Source organism: Anopheles gambiae, chromosome 3 (assembly GCF_943734735.2).
Source record: "Anopheles gambiae chromosome 3, idAnoGambNW_F1_1, whole genome shotgun sequence".
Taxonomy (NCBI): domain Eukaryota; kingdom Metazoa; phylum Arthropoda; class Insecta; order Diptera; family Culicidae; genus Anopheles; species Anopheles gambiae.
Genome location: NC_064602.1, coordinates 60,367,946 through 60,390,822, shown reverse-complemented (window position 1 = coordinate 60,390,822; position 22,877 = coordinate 60,367,946). Strand labels below are relative to the sequence as shown.

The following is a 22,877-nucleotide window of genomic DNA, read 5'->3' as shown; positions in this document are numbered from 1 at the left end:
AAAGCACATACATGGACGACTACTTCGATAGTTGCGACACGTTGGAAGAGGCAATTAATAGGGCAAAACAAGTACGGCACATTCATGAGCAGGCTGGATTCAATATGAGAAACTGGGTGAGCAACAACAATGCTGTCCTCGAAGGTCTAGAAGAATCAACGAGCGATCGTGATCTGTTTATAAACTTCGGTCAAGAGGGTAAGCACCCACGCGTGCTTGGAATAATATGGGACCCCGTATCAGACTCATTCAAATTTTCTGCAAACTGGCATGAAGAGCTGAAACCATACATTGATGGCACCAAGAAGCCTACTAAGCGCATAGTTCTGCGAATCATCATGAGTCTGTTTGACCCATTGGGACTTGTGGCGCCAGTGCTCATCCATGGCAGAATGATGATGCAAGATCTCTGGCGTGATAACCTAAAATGGGATGATGAACTAAATGAAACACAGTATAACAAGTTTAAACGATGGACGGCACTACTTCCCTGTATCCATTCCCTAAGAATCCCGCGATGCTACTTTGGAGTGAACGCGTCAAACACACATGCTCCCCTACAATTGCACATTTTTACCGACGCTAGTGAGTTGGGGTACGGCTGTGCGGCCTACTTCAGAAAAGAGACTCCTAGCGGTATACGTTGTGCGCTGGTTATGGCACGAAGTAAAGTAGCCCCCTTACAACACCTGACGATCCCCAAGCTAGAATTACAGGCAGCGCTACTGGGCGCAAGACTAAAACGCATGGTATGCGACAGCCACGACCTGGAAATTAAAGCCACGTACTTCCACACAGATTCTGAAGTAGTGCTTTCGTGGATCAGAACACCTACCCATGAGCTAAAGCAGTTTGTAGCATGTCGAGTAGGCGAAATATTGTCACTATCAGACTCAAAGGAATGGAGACACGTCCCTACTAAAGAAAACCCTGCCGATTGTTTAACAAAGTTGTATACTATGATCGATCCACAAGGCAGATGGCTGAAGGGGCCTGCGTTTCTGTATCTGAATGAGAACAACTGGCCTGCGCAAAAACCGATTGAAGCTACAAACCAGGAACGAAAAACATGCTACATCTCAGTGCATTCAAGCCCAGCGTCACCCCATAGAGAGCTAGTAGTAGGTGCATTCAGAATTTCCAGTTGGAAAGTTTTAGTGTGAACTGTCGCAAATCTTTGGCGTTTCGTTTCCAATTGTCGGCGTAAAGCAAAAGGTCTGCCAATACAATCCCTCAAAGCCACCAAAAGGCAAATCGGCAGTATCAAACAAAAAATAGCAGCAGAACATACACCCCTAACCAGCGAAGAATACCAGAAAGCCGAACGATTTCTGCTGCAAAACGCACAGATGGATGCTTTTGAGAAAGAAGTTCAGGTGTTAGCTAAGTCCAACTCGACTCACGCCCCACGTACCACTCAGAATGAAACCGCACCTCAAGTACCACGCAATAGTACGCTTTATGGCTTAACCCCCTTTTTAGATGAGTTTGGGATCCTGCGAATCGATGGGCGCACAGCCAAAGCTCATCACATTCCCTTCGATACAAGATACCCCATCATTCTACCGAAAACACACTACGTTACAACACTTATTTTGAGGGAGTATCATCAACGCTTTGGTCACGCTAACAACGAGACTGTGGTAAACGAAGTACGGCAACGTTTCTACCTAAAACACCTGCGATCCAGCATGGCCAGAATCGCCAAAAACTGTCAACGATGCAAAATCAAGAAGACGCAACAATTACAGCCACGAATGGCACCGTTGCCAGAAGCAAGGCTTACTCCATATGTACGTCCGTTTTGTAAAGTGGGAGTAGATTATTTAGGGCCGATCGAGGTGGTTAATTCGAGGCGCAAGGAAAAGCGTTACATTGCAGTATTCACCTGTTTAGTGACGAGAGCGGTGCATTTAGAAGTAGCGCACAGCCTTTCTACTGAAGCCTGCATTATGGCGATAAGACGTTTCGTTAGCAGACGCGGAGCTCCCAGCGAGATATTTTCCGACAACGGGACCAATTTCGTTGGAGCCAATAATGAACTCACGAAACAACTGGCGGACATCAACTACTCTTGTCCCGAACATTCACCGGTGTTCAGACCAGATTGATATTTAATCCCCCTTCGGCACCCCATATGGGAGGCGCATGGGAACGGATGGTGCGAAGTGTTAAGGAAGCTATGCTAGCACTGGATGACGGTAGGAAACTGAACGACGAGATACTCCTAACCGCATTAGCCGATTCAGAAAGTCTGATCAACTCCCGACCGCTTACCTATATGCCGCAAAGCTCGTCAAATGCAGAAGCGCTTACACCCAACCACTTTCTGTTAGGGAGTTCATGCGGAACCAAGGAGCAGCTGCGTCCCAACGTAGATTTAGCAGAAACACTAAGAAGCAGCTACAAACGATCTACAGCTTTAGCCGATGCGATGTGGGACCGTTGGTTGAAGGAGTATTTGCCAGCCCTGAACACTAGGTCCAAATGGCGCGAAGATACGCGTCGGTTGAATGTTGGCGATCTTGTATTCATCGCTGAGGGTCCGCGGAAGAATTGGTTGAGGGCGAAGGTTGAGGAGACGATAGCCGGTAAAGACGGCAGAATAAGGCAGGTGGTAGTGCGGACGGCAAACGGCAAGTCACTAAAAAGACCAGTAGTTAAAATCGCTGTTCTTGATGTTGAGTGCGATTGCGATACAGTATAGGAAAGTTACCACCCTTCAAACACTTCATCTTTATCGTCACTGAGCAAACGCGCTATTTATTTAGTAAATCCTTGAAAGCGTAAAGGATTGACGGGGTGGAGTGTTGGCACGTTTGCCATGCGGTTTGTCAGCACATAAAATGTTTGTTTATAAAGATCGGTTGTCACTTCTCCATTCGCGATAATCCGGGCTGGTTATCAAACCGAGCACCAGGTGGCGTTAGACAGGAGGATAACACCGACAACAGAAGATAAACAGGGGGAGATAGAAACAAGGCGAGAGGGAAATGAAGTTACGTCCGATAGAGAGAGAGAGAGAGAAAGAGAGAGAGAATACAAGAAATTAGAAACTAGGTCACGGTCGAGAACAGGGGTCACCAATAGTGATGAGTCAAGTACCACTTTTCACTGTGTGGTGCTGTGGTACCACACACAGTCTACTGTGCTGTGTGTGCGTGGTACCACACTTAATGTGTGGTCACACAGTAGCTGTGTTCCCGCACAGTTTTTGCACAGTTACTGTGTTATCGCACAGTTAGTGTGCTTTGCACACTTTTTGTGCTACGCACAGCTACCACACAGTTTGCACAGTTTGTGTGCTTCGCACAGTTTGTGTGCTCCTCACAGTTATTGTGTACAATCCGCACAGTTTGTGTGCTCAGCACAGTTTGTGTGCTCCGCACAGTTTCTGTGCTCCGCACAGTTAGTGTGCTCCGCACAGTTTGTGTACAATCCGCACAGTTGCATACAATAACTGTGCGGAGCACACAAACTGTGCGGAGCACACAAACTGTGCGGAGCACACAAACTGTGCGGAGCACACAAACTGTGCGGATTGTACACAATAACTGTGCGGAGCACACAAACTGTGCGGAGCACACTAACTGTGGGGAGCACACAAACTGTGCGGAGCACACAAACTGTGCGGCGCACACAAACTGTGCGGAGCACATAAATTCTGCTAAGTGTGGCACCACAATTTTATAAAATGTGCAATTGTGCTCGCACATTTTACTGTGCTGTGTGTGCGTGGTGGCACAGTGCTACTTGACTCATCACTAGTCACCAAGGGTCATGCTATCTCGGTACGCAAAAAAGGGCAGTACGCAAACGATCAGCTGAGAGACCGGACTATTTTTAAACCGCGCCTACACCCGAAAACCATTATTCGCTTGTGAAATCGCCGTTACAAAAACCCGGAATAAAATTAATTGTTTAGTGAATTCTAAAGCTTGTTTAGTGAATTCTAAAGCAACACCCAAGGAAATTTCTCCGGAAATACGTTTTCCGTTATCAGTGCACCACTTAGGGGACAGAGCTCAGCGCAACTACTTTCGGAATTAAATGACGAGTATTATCAAAACGAATAACTTATCCAGGTCGAGCAAGAATATTAATTTTAACGGGTATCTCTGTTGCTTCTAATCGCTACTGCTTTTACTTTATTCTTGAGCATAACGGCGCTCTACGAATCAATTATCATAACCATCAATCATTTTCATGTGGGCTAAACTTTTTTCTTATTTTTTTTATTTGTAGATGGATTTGGATTCTGACACTGAGGTCATGTTGAGTACGAATTTCTCTTTGCGTTACATCTTACTAAAGAAATGGCGCAATAAAACCAACGATCTGTGGAAACATCGTAAGCGAAATGGACAGTACTATGTGTTATTTCCCGAGTTATTGAAACAAGAAGACAAGTTTTTCCAGTATATGAGAATGTCGAAAAAAACATTTTATTTTATATTGAGAAAGATAGAACCTTTCATCGCCAAGTTGCCTACACATACTCCATATATCTCTCCGGAAGAACGATTGATGGTAACTCTCAGGTATATGTTATTTATATTTTATTTTCAAATATTTTGATATAAAATAACGTAAACGAGCGTGTGACGTGGTTGTTCAAAATAACTTTTTCGTTTTGACTCGTTGAATGCTAAACTAGAACAAAACCCAATTAACTGAGTGGCAGCTTGGCTGGACATCGGCTGGCTCGATGGCGAGCTGGCTGGCGGGATGGCGGGTTGTCAAGCTGACAGGCTGGTCGCCTGGTGGACAAGCTGGCACGATGGATTGTTCAATCGAGTATTACTGGAGTGCTGGCCGAATGCGCGCGTCGACACGCAGGAGTCTGGTTGCTGTTGCTGGGTACACCGCACAGTAATGTTGCGTAGCTGTTACTTGGCGTACGCGTAAACACGTGGCAATAGCAGAGCTATATGGTTAACTATATTTAAAAAAAGTAATCGATAACAACTGTTCTACTATAGTTCATTTTTTTTTTATGTTGTCTTAATTTTAGTTCATAAAAATAGTTCATAATAATTCGTAAAGCATCTAGTAATGTACTAATTTAACTAGTTATTTGTTATTTGTTATTTATTTATTAAAATTCAACGGACCGCAAGTGGCCCACTTGAAGCGAATTCATTTACATTAATTCATTATAACATAGTCACATTACGGTCATTCATTTGTCACGCTTAGTCTTAAGTAACATAATTAACATGTAAAAGGTCGCACGACACGAATACTATTCAACAATGCGGTGCGCGACATGTCAGGTTGATGACGATCACAAATGACATTAAACTCACGGCACATACGATATATGTGTCCTTTTTTTACGAATTACCCTATGAGCAAATTGTATTATTTGCTCACGAGCATCCATTTGATCCTCTTCTGACAACGAATCCAGAAGAGGAACAAAACTCATCATAGCATGATAGTTGCCACTTTTTTCTTTACGCTCTTTTAATATATTATGTATCTCTTTCTCTAAGTTTACCAGCTCCTCCAAAACAGCACCATCTTGTCGCCGTTTTTTTCCCGCTGCCTCCTTTAACGAATTATCAACTGGTTCCGTTTCAAATAAGTCGTCTTCACAAACTTATTCATCGAGATATTCCGGAGCAGTGGCTGTTTAGAAAAATAGCAATTTTCAGTTAATAATTTATACGTTCGCATCTGCATTATGTAGTGCTATAATCAGATCAAATAGTATTTACACTAAAAAAATGATTTAATGTCAATGTCTAAAAAATGTTTTTAGCTTCTATTTTTCAGATTTCTTTCTACAGGATTGCCGTTCAAATCACTGTCGTTCACTTTCTGCATCGCTCACAATACGATTGGTACAATTGTTTATGAAACATGTGAAGCAATTTGGAAGACATTGAACGAAGAGTTCATTCCTTTTCCAACAACTTCAGCTTTCAACAAAGTGGAAAGAGAGTTTCTTAACAAATGGAAATTTCCTAATTGCATTGGTGCCATCGATGGCAAACATGTAAAAGTGAAGGCACCGTCAAAATCCGGTACTCAATATTTCAATTACAAGAAATATTTTTCTTTGCATTTGCAAGCAGTAGCTGATGCCAATAGCAAATTTATAGCCGTTGATGTTGGCGAATATGGGAGTCGTTGTGATAGTGGTGTTTTTAAGACATCAACGTTGTATCAACTAATACAGTAGAATCGCTTGAATATTCCTCCTCCCAAACCACTTCCTGGCACTAGACAAGATGTGCCTCACGTGCTAATTGGCGATCAAGGCTACCCATTGAAAACTTTTTTACTGCGTCCCTACCCAGATAGTGAAAATCCAGCCAAACTTCATTTCAATGAATTGTTAAGCATAGCAAGACGTTGCGTTGAATGTGCTTTTGGCATACTAGTCGCTAAATGGCGATGCTTAAAAACAGAATTACAAGTAACTCCAGAGCATGTCACGTTAATAGTCCAAACAACATGTTTGTTACACAATATTTGTATGGAATTTAAAGAACCACTACCAAATCCAGCTAAAAACACAAGGGCTTCAGATATCAATTATAATAGAGCCAACAACCATTCATCTCACCAGGCAACGGATTTAAGAGATTATTTCAAAAATTACTTCTTTAATCACATGGATTGATATAATATAATGCTAGAAATAGATCTATAATACGTAAACATGTTTCGGTAAAATATATTTTTCTCAATTTTTTCTTATTTCAAAATAGTTACTGAAAAAACATTTTTAAAACGATTTTGTTTCCTGATAAATGACTGGTTGTGGGGCAGAAATTTTCCTATAGTTTGTGGTGTTAATAAAATAATGCATTTTCTTTCAAAATATCACTATTTCTTCGGATGTTACTTTCAATACTGGCTCGTAAAATTTCATGTAGGATAAAACTACACTTTTTATTAATTAATATTAATATTAAATTAATTTTATTAACCCTTATTATTAATAAAAAAGTGCAATCAAAAACATATATCTTTAGTTTCATCCGGAGCAATTTCATGAACTATACTACTTTATAGAACAAATGGTATGAGAACACACAAATTCGTACATAAGAGTTTTGCGGTAATTATTCGGTAGGCTGGCATGAATTGATACGGTACCCGTCCGGCAAAATGAGTGTATTTTTTGAGTGATTTGACCGTCCCCCGTTAGAAGTTACTCTTAGAGGAATGAGTTACACCCTCGCGCGAGCCCTCTCCCTCCCCACCCGTAACGCACGGTGGGCTCTGCAGTTCTCAATGTGTTGTGTTCTTTCCAATCATGCTACCAACACATCCAAAGATATTTGTTTCTTTCGTTTCTCGTTTTCTTTCATGCATTGCCACGATCGCAAATACGCACTTATTCTAACAACAAACACAAACACGGTCATTTTTGGTTACATTATACACTTTATTGAAACATAAATTACACTTTCACAACACATTCAGAATCTATCATACTCACGAATGGCGTCATACTGCAAAATACCGGGTCGAGCCAGGCTGCGGGAAACTTGTCGACAATCTGCGTTGCCTCTGTTCAGTAAATTCCTACCTGTCGATGCACGCACTGCATGTGCGTCTGTACACACTGTTCACTTCACACTTCACCAAAACACACCGGCGCACGAGACTTTGAACGAAATACGCATCAACGCACAAACACTGCGCGCGGGACTTAGAACAAAACGCGCACAACCATCTCCGGCAAAGCGTCACGCTGTACTGGTGGTTTTGTACGCGTAGGAGGGGGGACATACGGAGCGATGGTTCGATGCTGTACCCGGCAGGCAATTGACAGCTAAACTGACGGCGCCGGAGGAGGAGAAACGGGCGCCCAACCGTGCATGGCTCAGGCGCCCAACGGAAGACATGATTGGGCGTGGGGGGGTACGGATGAAACGGACCTCCCGTTCTTTCGTGTATTGTTTACATTCGTTTATCCGTGTATTTCTTTCATTCGGGTTGTATATCAACACAGCTAATTTTCAAATCGACCGTTATTTTATTGATAATTAAATATTCTAAAAATACACTATTTTTCATACAAACCTAATTCAGCGCACGAAAATGGCTATCAGGGAGATTTCCAGCATTCACCTGTAATTAAATAAAAAAATAAAATATAGAATAAGTAAACAAAGTTATTTGCGTTTCATATAAATAAAGCGTAGAGAATGCAATACATTACCAGTAATTGTGAGAAGCCATGTTGTTTTGAACATGTTCAAACAATTTGTTGTAGCCGCCTAAACAAACATGCCTCCAGTTGAAATGATAGTATGACGACGAACGTGCAGGAGTTGCGTCGTCATCGAGGACTAAACCAGCTTCATCGTTTTGTTTTGGCAGCATTCCGTGACCCAGATGTGATTGTCCTTCGTGATGAAGTGTAACTAGCCGACCGTACATGGTATGGCATTGATGAGAACGGCTTATCTGAAACTAAAGAAAGAAGAATAATATCAGTCAAGTGCATTTCATGCTGATCGTTCGTGATCGTTTCTTGTATGTATAAAGGAATAAGGGGGACATTTTTACAGATTTTTTCATTTGCACGCTTCCTACCCGCACCAGTGTAACCGGTGCTAGCGGACGAGCTAACACCCAATACTATGCCATAGATTTGGGCGCGGTTGTTGCGTACAGTATCGGACAGAATGATAGGGCATTGGGTTTTTAACGCACCGTGCACCCGTTGGGCCAAGTTTATGTGTGGTTTGTATGTGTTTCTGTTTGTGTGTATGTGTGTGTGTGTGTGAATGTGTGTGTGTGTGTGTATGTGTGTGTGCATGTGTGTGTGTGTGTGGATGTATGTTTGAATGTGTATTGATGTGTGTGTTTGTTTCACAAGTAGGTCGTTTCGTATAGATTTGTAAGTAGCTTTTTTGTGTTTTGGGTTAGGTTTTTGGTGTGATAAGCAGGACCACCGCCCTCGCGATCAGTGTGTTTTCGATATATTAACAATGTTACGGTCTTCTTTCGCCGTGGTCTTCTGAGGACGTCCGGTTGACTTGCGCGTTTCGGTTGTCCAAGCGCGTTTCAGTTGTCTAAGCACGTTTCGGTTGTCCGAAGCGCGTTTGCCACAAAAGTGCGCGATCGTTCCATTACGAACTCGATCCTTTTGCGCTTAATGCCAGCAGCAGCCATTCGCTTTTACATATGGCGCTGATAATCGGTACAACGTTTACCTCGACCCATTGTTACTAACATTGCTTGCTTGGACCGTCAAGAACGCGCTGGTTAAAAACTTGGACACGGCTGATCCCGTGCTCTGCCTGCGTTCTACTTCTATACGCGATGAATTACATCGTTGTCGAGCAGCGAAAACATCGCATGGATAAAAACTATCAACGAGTACGCGAGTAAGCGTCTTCCCTTCAAAATCGAGAACAGAATACTGCCGCGCTCATGAAACAAAACGCCCATTGAAAAGAACAACTGCGCGCCAGCTCAATGCACGCACAAAGTTTACCATTCGCACACAACGTGCAACGCAGAGATGCACGAAGGCCTTTCAATGGCGTGCACTGGAGAAACACCTGTGAGGGAATGCCGAGTTCATTGCTATTGTGCTTTTGTCCATTTCGCACCGGTGTCGCATTCACATTCATGAAACAGCACACCTGCGTTTTCGTCCGAGGAACAAGGGCTGCTGTCGATGCAAACTTTAGTTTTTATCCAAGTGTAAACGCACAATGTTTCACATGATAACACACATAATAAGAATAATTTCAACGAAATATGACATCATGGCAAGCTATGTTTTTCAGACACAAACCCGCGCACTTGCAAATACACATTAAAAAGCACACTCACTTTCTACTACTACACACACACACATGCACACACACACACACACACAAACACACACACACACACTCACACACACACACATACACACACACATACACACATACACACACACACAAACACGAGTAACGTGGCAAAACAAGTGCACGGTGCATTGAAAAAAAAGGGTCCTATCTTAATGTCCGATACTGTACCTGTGGGCCCGACATGTTTTTACAATCTCGGAACGTCACCTCTGTGGTCCAAACATCTGTTTTAGAGCGCAAGTATCGCCTTGCAATCCTAACGCGTCTACCACGACCATTCGTTCGGCGTACGTTTGCTGCAGTTGGTTGCTGTCCGCTTGGGCTTGCGTCAATATGCTGCGCTTCGTGCGGTGGTGATGCACTTGATGTTACCAAATCACTGCGACTTCCGGACGGTTGTGAGAGGCAACTGTAGGTCTCACAGCACAGCTGAAATAGACAATATAACAGAAAAATATTGTTAGTGGAGCGCAATCCATGTAAACCATTAATTTTAATTATATCGTCAATTTGTCTTTCACTTACATTTTACACTGTCGCTAATTTCGGTAGCTTAGGTAAGCTAACAGTACGACGATGATCTGGATACCGCCAATTACCGGCTCGTAGATGCGTGAACGCATCACTGAAGATTTTGTACCTCCATAACAGTCCGTCTCAGACGACGAAATTATTAGCAGTTGCGATCTGATACACGACGCCTAAACGCAATGAGAAAAAACACATCAAAAACGTTTTAGATGAAAAATATAATGTCGGTGTAGCTTAATAAACATTAAAATGAAAATTTTATTTTGCTTTTTCGCACGGCATATTAGCTGAAATGAAAAATAAACATTGTTAACCAGTTTATCAAACTGTCTTTCTATTACTTTAGATACTGTCAGACTTACTTCAACTTTGCTTCAATTTAGCACGGTGGCCGGTGACCCACGGGGTTTTCCGCTGTTTCCAGTTTGTGGTAGTCCGGTGGTTTTTATAGAGCAGTGACTCCCACATTCTCCAGACGGTGCCGGAGGATGAGGAATAGGAACGCGTGCTCTAATATTGTCTTTGGGGAGACATTAATCGAAGCAGGACAGGTGCAGTATGATCCGACTACAGCGCGATGGCGAGTAACCCGGAAACACCAAGAATGGGGACATAAAATGCGGGTATGTGATAAGTAGCTTCGTCAGTCAGATGTACCAGTCCGTGTTGTTGGACAACTTCCGACGACAAATGCAGTGCCATCGGTGGTTCCGGTTGCCATTCCTCGTGCTATCCGTCCTCCCGGATTGCCGGTGCGTGTTGTTGGACAACTTCCGACAACAAGTGCAGTGCCTTCGGTGGTTTCAGTGGCCGTTCAGCGCGAGTCAACAAAGAATGCCAGTCCGTGTTGTTGAACAGGTGAAGGTAACGGATGAAGTGTCAGCGCTGGTCTCGAATGCCGGTGATGGTAATCATCATCGGTCAACATTACCTGGTGTTCCTGTACCATTCCGTCCGTTCCGTCCGTTCCGTCCATCAGTGGTACCGGTTGCTGATGCTCTACCGCAGGAATCAGGCATGAAGATCGGTAGACAACAGGCATTGGCGGGATCTGCAGTACCATCGATTGCATCGCTTGTCGAAGTTCATGCTCCGAAGAATCAGCGTGGTATGATGTCCGCTGTTGTAAGACAACAATTACCCACCAGTGCTTCTGCATCGGTGATAGCGGCTGCTAGAGGATCTGTTTGTATTGTGAGCTGTACACCACCCAAAATGATCAGCGTTAATGTTCAAAAACCATCAACGAGTACTGCTATATCTGAGCAATTTTTTACCTGTGTTCCTAGCCAGATCCGTCCGCCAGGCAAGATAGTTGATGGTGGTAACCAAGTGCCATCGACAAGCACCGGTACATCGTACATAACGACTGAACGAGCAACTGGTCCTATTGTGATAAATTTGCCTAAAAATATAACCAGGAAAAATGATCAGAAACCGTCAACGAGTCTGCTACGTTTCCGGTGTACGAACCTGTGCTGCCTTCATCACCAATAATGATGATCACCGACTATGAACACCAGGCTGCAGCAGGAGCAAATCAAGCAGTCCTTTCAATTACTTCTACAGAGCATTCTGGAAGCTGCTGCCTTCGTTGTCGGATGCTGTTAATGAAAATAGATGCACGCAGCGCACAGATTATGGTTATTTTAAATTAGCAGTCCACAATACTGAATCCTATGAAGGGTATGAGAAGAAATGCGCAGAGTTTAGCAATAGAAAAAATCGAAAATGAACAAAAGTTTGATGCATTTGAAGCAAAAATAGCTGGAGATGATTTTGCATTTTGCAGTTATACTTAAATAATAGATGCAGATATCAGCCGCCAGGATGCCAACAACAGGATGTGTAACCGGTGCTAGCGGACGAGCTAACACCCAATACTATGCCATAGATTTGGGCGCGGTTGTTGCGTACAGTATCGGACAGAATGATAGGGCATTGGGTTTTTAACGCACCGTGCACCCGTTGGGCCAAGTTTATGTGTGGTTTGTATGTGTTTCTGTTTGTGTGTATGTGTGTGTGTGTGTGAATGTGTGTGTGTGTGTGTATGTGTGTGTGCATGTGTGTGTGTGTGTGGATGTATGTTTGAATGTGTATTGATGTGTGTGTTTGTTTCACAAGTAGGTCGTTTCGGTGATGGTAATCATCATCGGTCAACATTACCTGGTGTTCCTGTACCATTCCGTCCGTTCCGTCCGTTCCGTCCATCAGTGGTACCGGTTGCTGATGCTCTACCGCAGGAATCAGGCATGAAGATCGGTAGACAACAGGCATTGGCGGGATCTGCAGTACCATCGATTGCATCGCTTGTCGAAGTTCATGCTCCGAAGAATCAGCGTGGTATGATGTCCGCTGTTGTAAGACAACAATTACCCACCAGTGCTTCTGCATCGGTGATAGCGGCTGCTAGAGGATCTGTTTGTATTGTGAGCTGTACACCACCCAAAATGATCAGCGTTAATGTTCAAAAACCATCAACGAGTACTGCTATATCTGAGCAATTTTTTACCTGTGTTCCTAGCCAGATCCGTCCGCCAGGCAAGATAGTTGATGGTGGTAACCAAGTGCCATCGACAAGCACCGGTACATCGTACATAACGACTGAACGAGCAACTGGTCCTATTGTGATAAATTTGCCTAAAAATATAACCAGGAAAAATGATCAGAAACCGTCAACGAGTCTGCTACGTTTCCGGTGTACGAACCTGTGCTGCCTTCATCACCAATAATGATGATCACCGACTATGAACACCAGGCTGCAGCAGGAGCAAATCAAGCAGTCCTTTCAATTACTTCTACAGAGCATTCTGGAAGCTGCTGCCTTCGTTGTCGGATGCTGTTAATGAAAATAGATGCACGCAGCGCACAGATTATGGTTATTTTAAATTAGCAGTCCACAATACTGAATCCTATGAAGGGTATGAGAAGAAATGCGCAGAGTTTAGCAATAGAAAAAATCGAAAATGAACAAAAGTTTGATGCATTTGAAGCAAAAATAGCTGGAGATGATTTTGCATTTTGCAGTTATACTTAAATAATAGATGCAGATATCAGCCGCCAGGATGCCAACAACAGGATGCATGAGGCTTAAGACGTGTTGTTTGATGGGACTTTTCTTGCACGGTGTAGCTGGGAAGGATCGTCAGGAAAAAATAGCTTTTAGTAACTACCCAAATACAGTGCTTATTTAAGTCTATCGCCACAAACCACGTGGGAATAGACATAGATAAAGAATATGATAAAGAATATTTAAAATGAAAACTGACACAAGCACCGGCAAGAGTAAACATACAGGGAAATGTTAAAACAAGCTGCCATAGAAGGAAGAAATAAAAATAAATTTATTTAGTGTGGCACAATGTGCCGTAACTCTCTTCAATTCACAAACTTGATATAATTTCCACCTGAAACGAAATGCTCATCCGGTTATTGCTCTGACCGCGCAGTTCCCATAAGGCCCGCACCGACGATCTCAGGTTGTTGTAAACAAAAATAAGGATAAGAAATCTAAAAGTAAAAAGAATCAAAGTTTCCTTACCATCATGCCCACTTCTTTGATGGCTTTCCAATATCCTTCGCATGAAATCCGCTGGGTGCATACGAGGTGAATTGGATTTGTGTGCTTGGATTGTGGATTGCGGATTTGTGTGTCTTCGGACAGCTTGGAACACTTCTGAAGAACACTGATAACATCGATTATTCATAATGTTAAACGGCAAATTTTATACGATAAGTTATTTAATTGCAGCGTAATGAAAAATTACAAATACAACAACTTTAATTAACATACCTTCCTGCGGAGGCAAATAGCTGCACGTATCTAACCTCCATCTATAGTTTTCTCCTGGTAAAGGATAAGGACACCCAAAAATATGGAAAATTAGATAGGTACAACCGAACATTAGACGGATACGTATACATATTTCTATTTTATAACACTTTAGCACACATTTTTGCTTCACACTAAGCACAACAAACAAACATATGAAGCTTAAATATTTCAACGCTTCAATATTCGCCAACAGCACACAAGTGAATAGCACCTATGGTCATTACTTTTAAGTTCACATTACAAACTTTAACACTGAAATTATGCAACTAAAATACATGTTTATCACGAAGACGCTTCTGCATCAAACTCTTTCACTTTGTAAACATAACCTCGATCCATCTTCGCTGCCTAAAATAACACACACACATCCATACACTGTACGTCGCCACATGCCGTTTGGTGCTGTTGCACGCACACAGTTGCAGTTCATCAGCGCTCGTCCGTGTTTCTTCCTGCTTTTCCATGCGTTTCAACACCCCTCGCCCTAGTATGAAACGTCAATTGCCTGCCGGGTAGTATAAGCGAGACAACACGATGTGACGAGCAGCTCGAAGTTGTTGAGCTCGCTGAAAGAAGACACATATTCACAGACGGCTCGTCAAAGCACGGTATTTGTATTGGTGTTAGTGAAGCGCGCGTGTAAAACAGAATGCGAACTCTCATCGCAGCGCGTTTCTCCGTGCTTCCTCAAGCTTCCTCATTCCCCTCGGCCTGAATCACTCAAAATTTGGGGTCTCATTGTTTGCGTGGTAGGGTTGCATGGAATTATGCTTATAGGGATGTGATATTTGAAATTAGTATGGAAATTAGGTCCCTCATGCAAGAATCCATGCAGGGGCTTTAAGGCTAAAAACATAAAATAAATGAAATAATCTGCTGTCATCAATGCACCTGCCAGCGAAATGCGTCTGAAATGCTCTGAACTGCTTAGGATGGTGGGACTCAACATCACATATTTCCATTTGCCGGCGTCATAGAATGTGCAGATGGTATTTCTTTATTCCAGTTTTTCTATTGGACATTTTCGGATGTTATTGCTTTCGGATTTCGGATGTAGTTACTTCCGGGTTTAGGATGTCGCTAACAAAACCATGTAACAAGTGACAATTTTACCAACACCGTGTTAGGCCCGACCATCCTCGATAGCAAAGCTTCTTGCTCCATTTCGTTCAAGATGCAGATAATACGTACCGTTTATTTGAAGCTGATTTCCGATCATATCCCATGTATTCTTTTTTTAAAAATTGTCTTTGTACCTCGAATCGCAAAGATCCCAAAGAAAAGGATGCTCCTGTACCAAAATTATAAGTTTTTCATCATCAACACGTGAATTCGCCATGGCTCTAACACGATTGTGTTAGTTTACTTTCGCGCTAACATTTCTTATAAAATCAACTCTCTTCTGAGTTTATATTCCTGAGTTTAGATTGACAGATAAAATCGGATGCGGCGTCCGACGAAATAAATTTTTTTTATTCCGTCGTACGACAAAATCGCACGTCCGACGTTATCTCTCAAATTCCATATAAAATTTTGACAGCCCTTCCGATAAAATCTCATCTGATGGAGCACAGACACGGGCCTTATACGTTTCAAACCTGTATATTTCATGTTATAATTGATTGCGAAGCATTGCAAATATTAGTGATAGCTCTTTTAAATATTTTGCACGCAATTTTAACAAGAAAAAGAGACAAACTACGCAAACAAACTTGAAAATGTCCCGCATTGAATTCTATCTACTGTAGCTGTGAAGCGTTTGACAGCCAAGATACTCACAGCACAGGTGGGTGTCGAACATCAGAGCGTTTCTACATACACCGAGAAAGCAGCTGAGAAAATAACTGACAGCATGCTTTGACAGCGACTGGCAGCATTTTCGGTAAGAGAAATCTCCTCAGCATGCAAAGAACGATGGAGCTGAGAAAAAATTAAATTTGCAGTTTATGGCGAACGATCAATTATAGTTTGCATTTTTGCAGTCTAATAATCTCATTTCGGCGCATTCCGGAGCTTCTACACACACCGGCGTTTTAGAGGCGAAAGAACTCCGCAGGAGCCAAAGCCTCTCTAAACCATACTAACAACAACAACACACCGGAGTGAGAAACCGGTTGTCAATTCTCTCACAGCCATCTCTCAGCTGCAGTCTCGGTGTATGTAGAAACGCTCTCACAGACAGAATCAACTGACATGTTCGACTCGAGGTTTGTCTTGTTTATTTGTTTGTGTCTGACAGTGCACCTCTATATGATTATATGGGTTTGTTCGTGTCGGATGTCGTGTTCGATTGCTGCTAGAGCGCCGCCTTACGCTACGCATGATTCAACGTGCAAGCTCCAACCACACGCAACGTGTTTCACTCTGATAGCTGGAATGAACATAACACCTCATCGGAAATCCGTCGGCGAGCGGCGACCACGAGGTGACTTACGTATTACGTACTAAGTGCACGCTACGCACACCTACACCAGTGGCGCACGAGGAGAGCTAATCATCATCGCATCCTCCGTCGACGACACCAATTACCACAAGGCAATTGCATTGTCGTCGAACACACATATCGACACACCTCGGTACATGTGAAGTTAGCTGAAAATATGGGGAGTAAATAAGGACACCGGAAAATAGATTTCTACACGATTTATTTCCACTCGTTTTGTAGTTCACATTTATCCGCTCCCGTATCGTTCCCCAAACTAACTCCTCGTCCCCAAAGCGCGCACCGCTTTTATAGGTTCTGCCCATCTTCCCTCTCGCTCCGCGTTACCCGCCGTAACCGCGTTCTCCTTCCTTCGCTCATGATCGCCCGTTCGTTTTATTCCTTTCTTCTCGCGCACATACTGTCGCTTGCGCACGCTTCTTTTCTCTTCCCCATTTCACATACATGCCTCGCAGTACGTCCAGTGAATCGCAGTTGAATGAGTGCGAGACGTTTAATTCCACTTTGGAAGTGGCCGCGACAAGGAAGTGATCTACAGTTCGACTATCGGCACGATATTCTATAAGTTCGACGGCGCGGGAGAGTGGTAAGCAGCAGCTTACAACGGCAGGGATCGTCACATCATCATCGGAACGGCGGTGTTACCGCTGAAGCCCATCTCATCATCATCAGACCGGCGGTGTTACCGTCGCATCATCATCGGAACGGCGTGACCGCTAAAGACCATCACATCATTTTCCAGGAGCGGAACAACCGCAGAACATCATCGCAGCATCCCCCGGCAGCGGGGTAACAGTTGAAGCAGACGGTTAAGGGAAACATCTACTCGGTAATTCAACAATTGGCGGTGAGCGCGTTTCTTTTATTCTGTTTATATTTTTTGCACGCACTTTTCCATCTTGAGATCCAATCATATTATTATATTATTATATTATAAGAATATTAAGATTAAGGCAGTGCTAAGATTAGCAGTAAGGCTTTTTAGTTTATTTTTATTGTTCGATTTCAATTTTTAGTATGATTTTTTCCACTATTGTATTTCCTTTATATTTTTATTATTCGCCTAAATTTTTTTTGTATGGAATTTTTATCTTAACTTACATACACATAAAATTTGAATTGTATAACATGCCATTAGAACGAGAGGTTAAGAGGCCTAGTGGCCTAGCATGGTGCAGAACCCCAAAACAGTGCCACCGATGGAGCGCATCGCCACCAAGCTACCCCTATTCTGGGATGATATGCCTGAAATTTGAAATTTGAAATTTTAAACAAACCTTAGCTAAAGTGTTGGATGTTATCAAGGCTTCACATGAAAAAACACCATACACTCATTTTAAGGAACATGTTTTGAGTCGCCTTTCGACCAGTGAGGAAGTCCAACTTTCGAAACTTTTATGTCACGTGGAGATGGGTGACAGGTCACCATCCGAGCTTTATCGGCACATGGTGCAGCTCGCAGGTGGTTCGGTTGATATCTCTGCCACGCTTATACAAAAGTTGTGGAAATCGAGATTACCCAAATCCATTGAGGTAGCACTCATTGCAGCCGATTTTAAGAACCACGATGAGCAAATGTAAATCGCTGATAGACTTTAGACATGCACAAATTCAGGTAGCGTTTCTGAAATTGAATCTAAGCCAAAGTATTTTTCGCACAATTATGCGACTGACGATATTCGCCAAGAAATATCGGAGCTGCGAAACATGATCCGCCAAATGGCTGTCAAGTCTAATTATCAGTGGAGATATGGTATGGGATATCGGTCGGGTGTGGTAATCGCGTTTAGTCGTCGATAATCCCCTCATGGTCGCCAGTCGTGATCTGCTTTGGGAACCATGTGCAATGGCGAAGAAGCTGGAGAAGAAAAAGGCCGGCAAATGCCTAAGTTCAGCATATGCTGAAACTCTGCCTGGACAATTTTATGTTTCTTCGGTTGTAGACGGCGAGACTTAGCAAATGGTAGAAACCCTTTTGTTTCAATGTAGTGTGAAACAGAATGACTGACCGGTGTGTTGTAGTCAGGGGGCTCGATCAAGGATGGGTATTGTCGTAAGACTTCACCGAACTCATTTGCTTCCACAGAAAAATGTTTTGGTGTGGAAGATTCCACTGTCGCTAAGCAGCTTTTGACACAAGATTTGTAGATGGATCAATTAGGCGCCGTTCCTTAAGATCAACTAACAAATCGTGTTTGAGAATAAAGTCAGCTCCTATTATAGGACGATTCACCGCTGCTATAACGAAAGTATGAGTGAAAGACCGCCTCAATCCAAGAGATACCTGTATTAACTTGGTGCCATGTGTAGTAATGGTACTACCGTTGGCTGCTGCAAATATGTGGTCAGTTGGTTTGGCTACAGTGCATACCAAATTTTGTGGAATGACGAATACGTTAGCTCCGGCAGCTATAAGAAATGTGAATAAAGTAAACTCATCAATGATGAAGAGACGAGGTGAGGAGCTTAAAATTGCTTGTGGGTTATCCGTCAACGCTTTGAAGCAAATAAGTGTTTTTGAAGAGATAAATTGTTGCCTCCCTGCGTTGAACTATAATCGCAAGGGTTGATACACTTTTTCGCGTTCCGTCAATATTAGTGGTGGTACCAATATAGCGGACGTTCTCCCTGTTGTGAGGGTTCGTTTGTTAGTTGATCTTAAGGAACGGCGCCTAATTGATCCATCTATAAACCTTGTGTCAAAAGCTGCTTAGCGACAGTGGACACTTCCACACCAAAACATTATTCTGTGGAAGCAAATGAGTTCGGTGAAGTCTTACGACAATACCCATCCTTGATCGAGCCCCCTGACTACAACACACCGGTCAGTCATTCTGTTTCATACTACATTGAAACAAAAGGGTTTCTACCATTTGCTAAGTCTCGCCGTCTACAACCGAAGAAACATAAAATTGTCCAGGCAGAGTTTCAGCATATGCTGAACTTAGGCATTTGCCGGCCTTTTTCTTCTCCAGCTTCTTCGCCATTGCACATGGTTCTCAAAACAGATCACGACTGGCGACCATGTGGGGATTATCGACGACTGAACGCAATAACCACATTCGACCGATATCCCATACCACACGTGCAAGATTTCAGCATGAACTTGCATGGGTGCCAATTTTCCTCAAAATTGGGCTTTGTACGGGCGTACCACCTTCATCCTATTTCCGAGGAAGATGTCCACCAAACTGTTATTACAACTTTATTCGGATTATTTGAGTTCCTAAGAATGCCATTTGGTCTTTGGAACTCGAGCCAAACTTTCAAAAATTCATGAATAGCATTTTTTGAGATCTGGAATTTGTGTTTGTCTATATTGACGACATCTTAATAGCTTGTCCGACGAAAGAAATGCACATTGAACATTTACATAATTTGTTCCATCGGCTAGCTAGTCATGACATCAAAATAAAGTCATCGAAATGTGTTCTTGGGGTATCATCGTTGGGTTTCCTTAGCCACAACATTTCGGAAAAAGGAATAACTCCTTCTTCTTCTAAGGTAGAAGTCATTACAAAATTTCCCTCTCCGTCATCCGTTTAACAACTTCAGCGATTGGTAGGAATGATAAATTACTACCATCGATTTATTAAACAGGTTTTCGACAAGTTGAGACCCTTGTATCAACTCATCGCTGAGCACAACAGCTAAATGAGTAAACAAAATTTTTAATGGTCAGAAGAATGTGAACAAGCAGTACTTCAAGTAAAACATGACATATCAAATGCATTCACGTTAGCTCATCCACAGTGTAACGCTAATTATTCTCTCACTACCGACGCTTCTAACTATGCAGTTGGTGCGGTACTACAACAACATCTCATTGGTGAAAGTCAACCATTGGCGTTTTTCTCAAAAACACTAACACTAACCGAGCAGATATACTCAACCTTTGATAAAGAACTACTTGCCATTTTCCTAGGAATCAAACATTTTCGGAATTTTCTCGAAGGGACAGACTTTACGGTGTTAACAGACCACAAACCTCTAACAATGGCATCCAAAATCCAAGGCTGAAAGGCTCCGCGACAAAGTCGACATCTCGATTTCATCTCCCAGTACACATCTGATATACAGTGCATTCGAAGAGAGAGCAATGTAGTAGCGGACGCCTTATCTAGGATTGGGGACATGGATTCCTTAACGGTGTTAACGGATCAAAAATTCTCAAAAGAGCAAAAGAAAGATTCACATTTATAAATATTGCTAGAAAAACAGAACAGAAAAACTAAATATCAACTGACACAAATATCTTCAAACAATGTTCAGCTATTTATAGAGTCTTCCACAGGAAGACAACGTTTGTATGTTCCCTTGTCTCTGCGCAAGCTTACATTCCAAGGGATCCACAATAACCCACATCCTGGCATCCGGGCTACTAGAAAGCTTATAACCGATCGTTATTTTTGGCCATCCTTGAACAAGGACGTGGGAGATTGGACACGTGCCTGTATTGGATGTCAAAAGGCCAAAATAACACGCCATACTCACTCATTATTGGAAACATTTGAGATTCCGAAAGGCAAATTTGACCACATCCACATGGACATCGTTGGTCCTCTACCTCCTTCGAAAGACATATGTTACCTACTCACAATAGTAGATAGATTTACGAGATGGCCAGAGTGCTATCCCATGGCAGATATGTCAGCAGCTACCATCGCAAAAAACATTTGTCGATAATTATGTCTCGCGTTTTGGATGCCCTGAAACCATCACAACTGACCGTGGAAGACAATTTACCTCTAAACTGTTTCAGGAACCAACCAAGCTCCTCCATCACATAAAGACCACAGTATGTACTACTGTAGTCTTTATGTACTGTACTACGAGACCGGCTGTCCACAGTATACCACCCACAATAAAATTGGATGGTCGAAAGATTTCACCGACAACTAAAAGGTGCTATCATGTCAAGTGAAGACTCCATGCGTTGGATGAGACGATTACCATTGGTCTTCTAGGTATTAGGCTATCTTTTAAAGACGACATCAAGGGTTCACCAGCAGAGATGGTATATGGCCAGAGCCTTAGGCTCCCAGCTGAAGTATCTATACCATCCTCTAAAAATAACTCATAAGATCTCCCTGACTTTATCGTCAATCTGAAAAAGGCAGTTCAAACTATGAAGCCTACAGTCACTACACAAAAAACTTCGATCACTCGCTATGTTCCTAAAAATCTAAATGGTTGCGAACAATTTTTTGCATGAGTGGACAAAGTAAAAACTGGACTGCAAGCTCCTTACGAAGGACCATTCGACAAAGTTCGGTGTTTCAGAAAATTTTTCGTAATAAATATAAAAGGAAAATACGAGTCTATCTCAATAGATGAATCAGCATACCGCTCGTCAAGCATACCAAAGATCAGGCTGAGTGGAGCGATGATTGGAGAGGTGCGATTCCGCCTTTAACGCTCAAATCAATTTCATCTCGTGACTCCGTCACTGGTGGGGGGTTCTGTAGTGATCGTTACGGCTTTAGACCAGTTTCGTTAGATTCGCGTTAGACTAGTTCTAGCTATCTAGGCCTAGCTGGTAACAAATTATAACAGGTACCCCACCTGTCGCTGTGTACCTCAACCTTCCACTGAATCGAGCTAGGCTAACCGGAGAAAGAATTAGAATACTAAGGACATGCGGTCCTTAGCTCGGTCTTTTTTCTCGCTGGTTGTTGTAATGATAAGACGTAATATAAAAAATCCTTATTGATAACGTGATTCAACGCGTTATAAGCCTAATATGAAACGAGCGTAAGTGATGGATTTATTTCGATCTCGGAAATTTACCTTTTCATTGTGTTCACATTTAAACATGTAAGCATGTTTACAAAGCCAAATACAAAAACACACGCAGTGTTTAGACAGAACGGCCACACTCTGTCCCACGAAAAGATCCTCATTGAGAACATTGAGTTCCTCTATAACGGTAGAAACTCTCTCACCCGCTGGATATTGTAGCCCACCGCTCCGACAGTTTTTTGTGCTCCCAGACTTTCATGATCAGCTGATACATTTCGACGGTAAGCCTCTGAGGTCCCATCTTGAAGAGCTCGGCCGCCAGTCCATCGCTGCCGGCAGACTTATTGCTCTTAAGCTGCTTGATGGCGCTGGCAATCTCATCCAGAGATGGAGGGGGCACCTCGTCGTCTGCACCGATGCTGTCGCTGTTGTTACTGCTGTGCTGCTTCTGTGGTGATTGCCTTGTTCTGCCACTTGCGCCAGCCTCTCCTGC

The 22,877-nt window shown here is 42.8% G+C and overlaps 2 long non-coding RNA genes across 6 annotated transcripts; both read right to left on the bottom strand.

The window, feature by feature from the left end:
- Window positions 1-7,979: 7,979 nt before the first annotated feature.
- Window positions 7,980-12,205, bottom strand: LOC133392892 (uncharacterized). Of its 3 annotated transcripts, none has more exons than XR_009765867.1 (7): window positions 11,838-12,205; window positions 11,642-11,769; window positions 10,727-11,563; window positions 10,359-10,651; window positions 10,002-10,262; window positions 8,186-8,439; window positions 7,980-8,094 (listed from the first exon to the last, which is right to left on the bottom strand). It is a non-coding gene; the product is annotated as an uncharacterized LOC133392892 (long non-coding RNA). The 3 variants fall into 3 exon arrangements; XR_009765868.1 differs by having other exon boundaries at window positions 10,359-10,534; XR_009765866.1 differs by having other exon boundaries at window positions 10,359-11,563.
- A 277-nt stretch (window positions 12,206-12,482) lies between these two features.
- On the bottom strand, window positions 12,483-14,706 carry LOC133392893 (uncharacterized). Of its 3 annotated transcripts, none has more exons than XR_009765870.1 (4): window positions 14,158-14,706; window positions 13,073-14,050; window positions 12,877-13,004; window positions 12,483-12,798 (listed from the first exon to the last, which is right to left on the bottom strand). It is a non-coding gene; the product is annotated as an uncharacterized LOC133392893 (long non-coding RNA). The 3 variants fall into 3 exon arrangements; XR_009765871.1 differs by having other exon boundaries at window positions 12,485-12,798; window positions 13,073-13,496; window positions 13,906-14,704; XR_009765869.1 differs by having other exon boundaries at window positions 12,487-12,798; window positions 13,073-14,702.
- Between the last annotated feature and the right edge of the window lie 8,171 nt (window positions 14,707-22,877).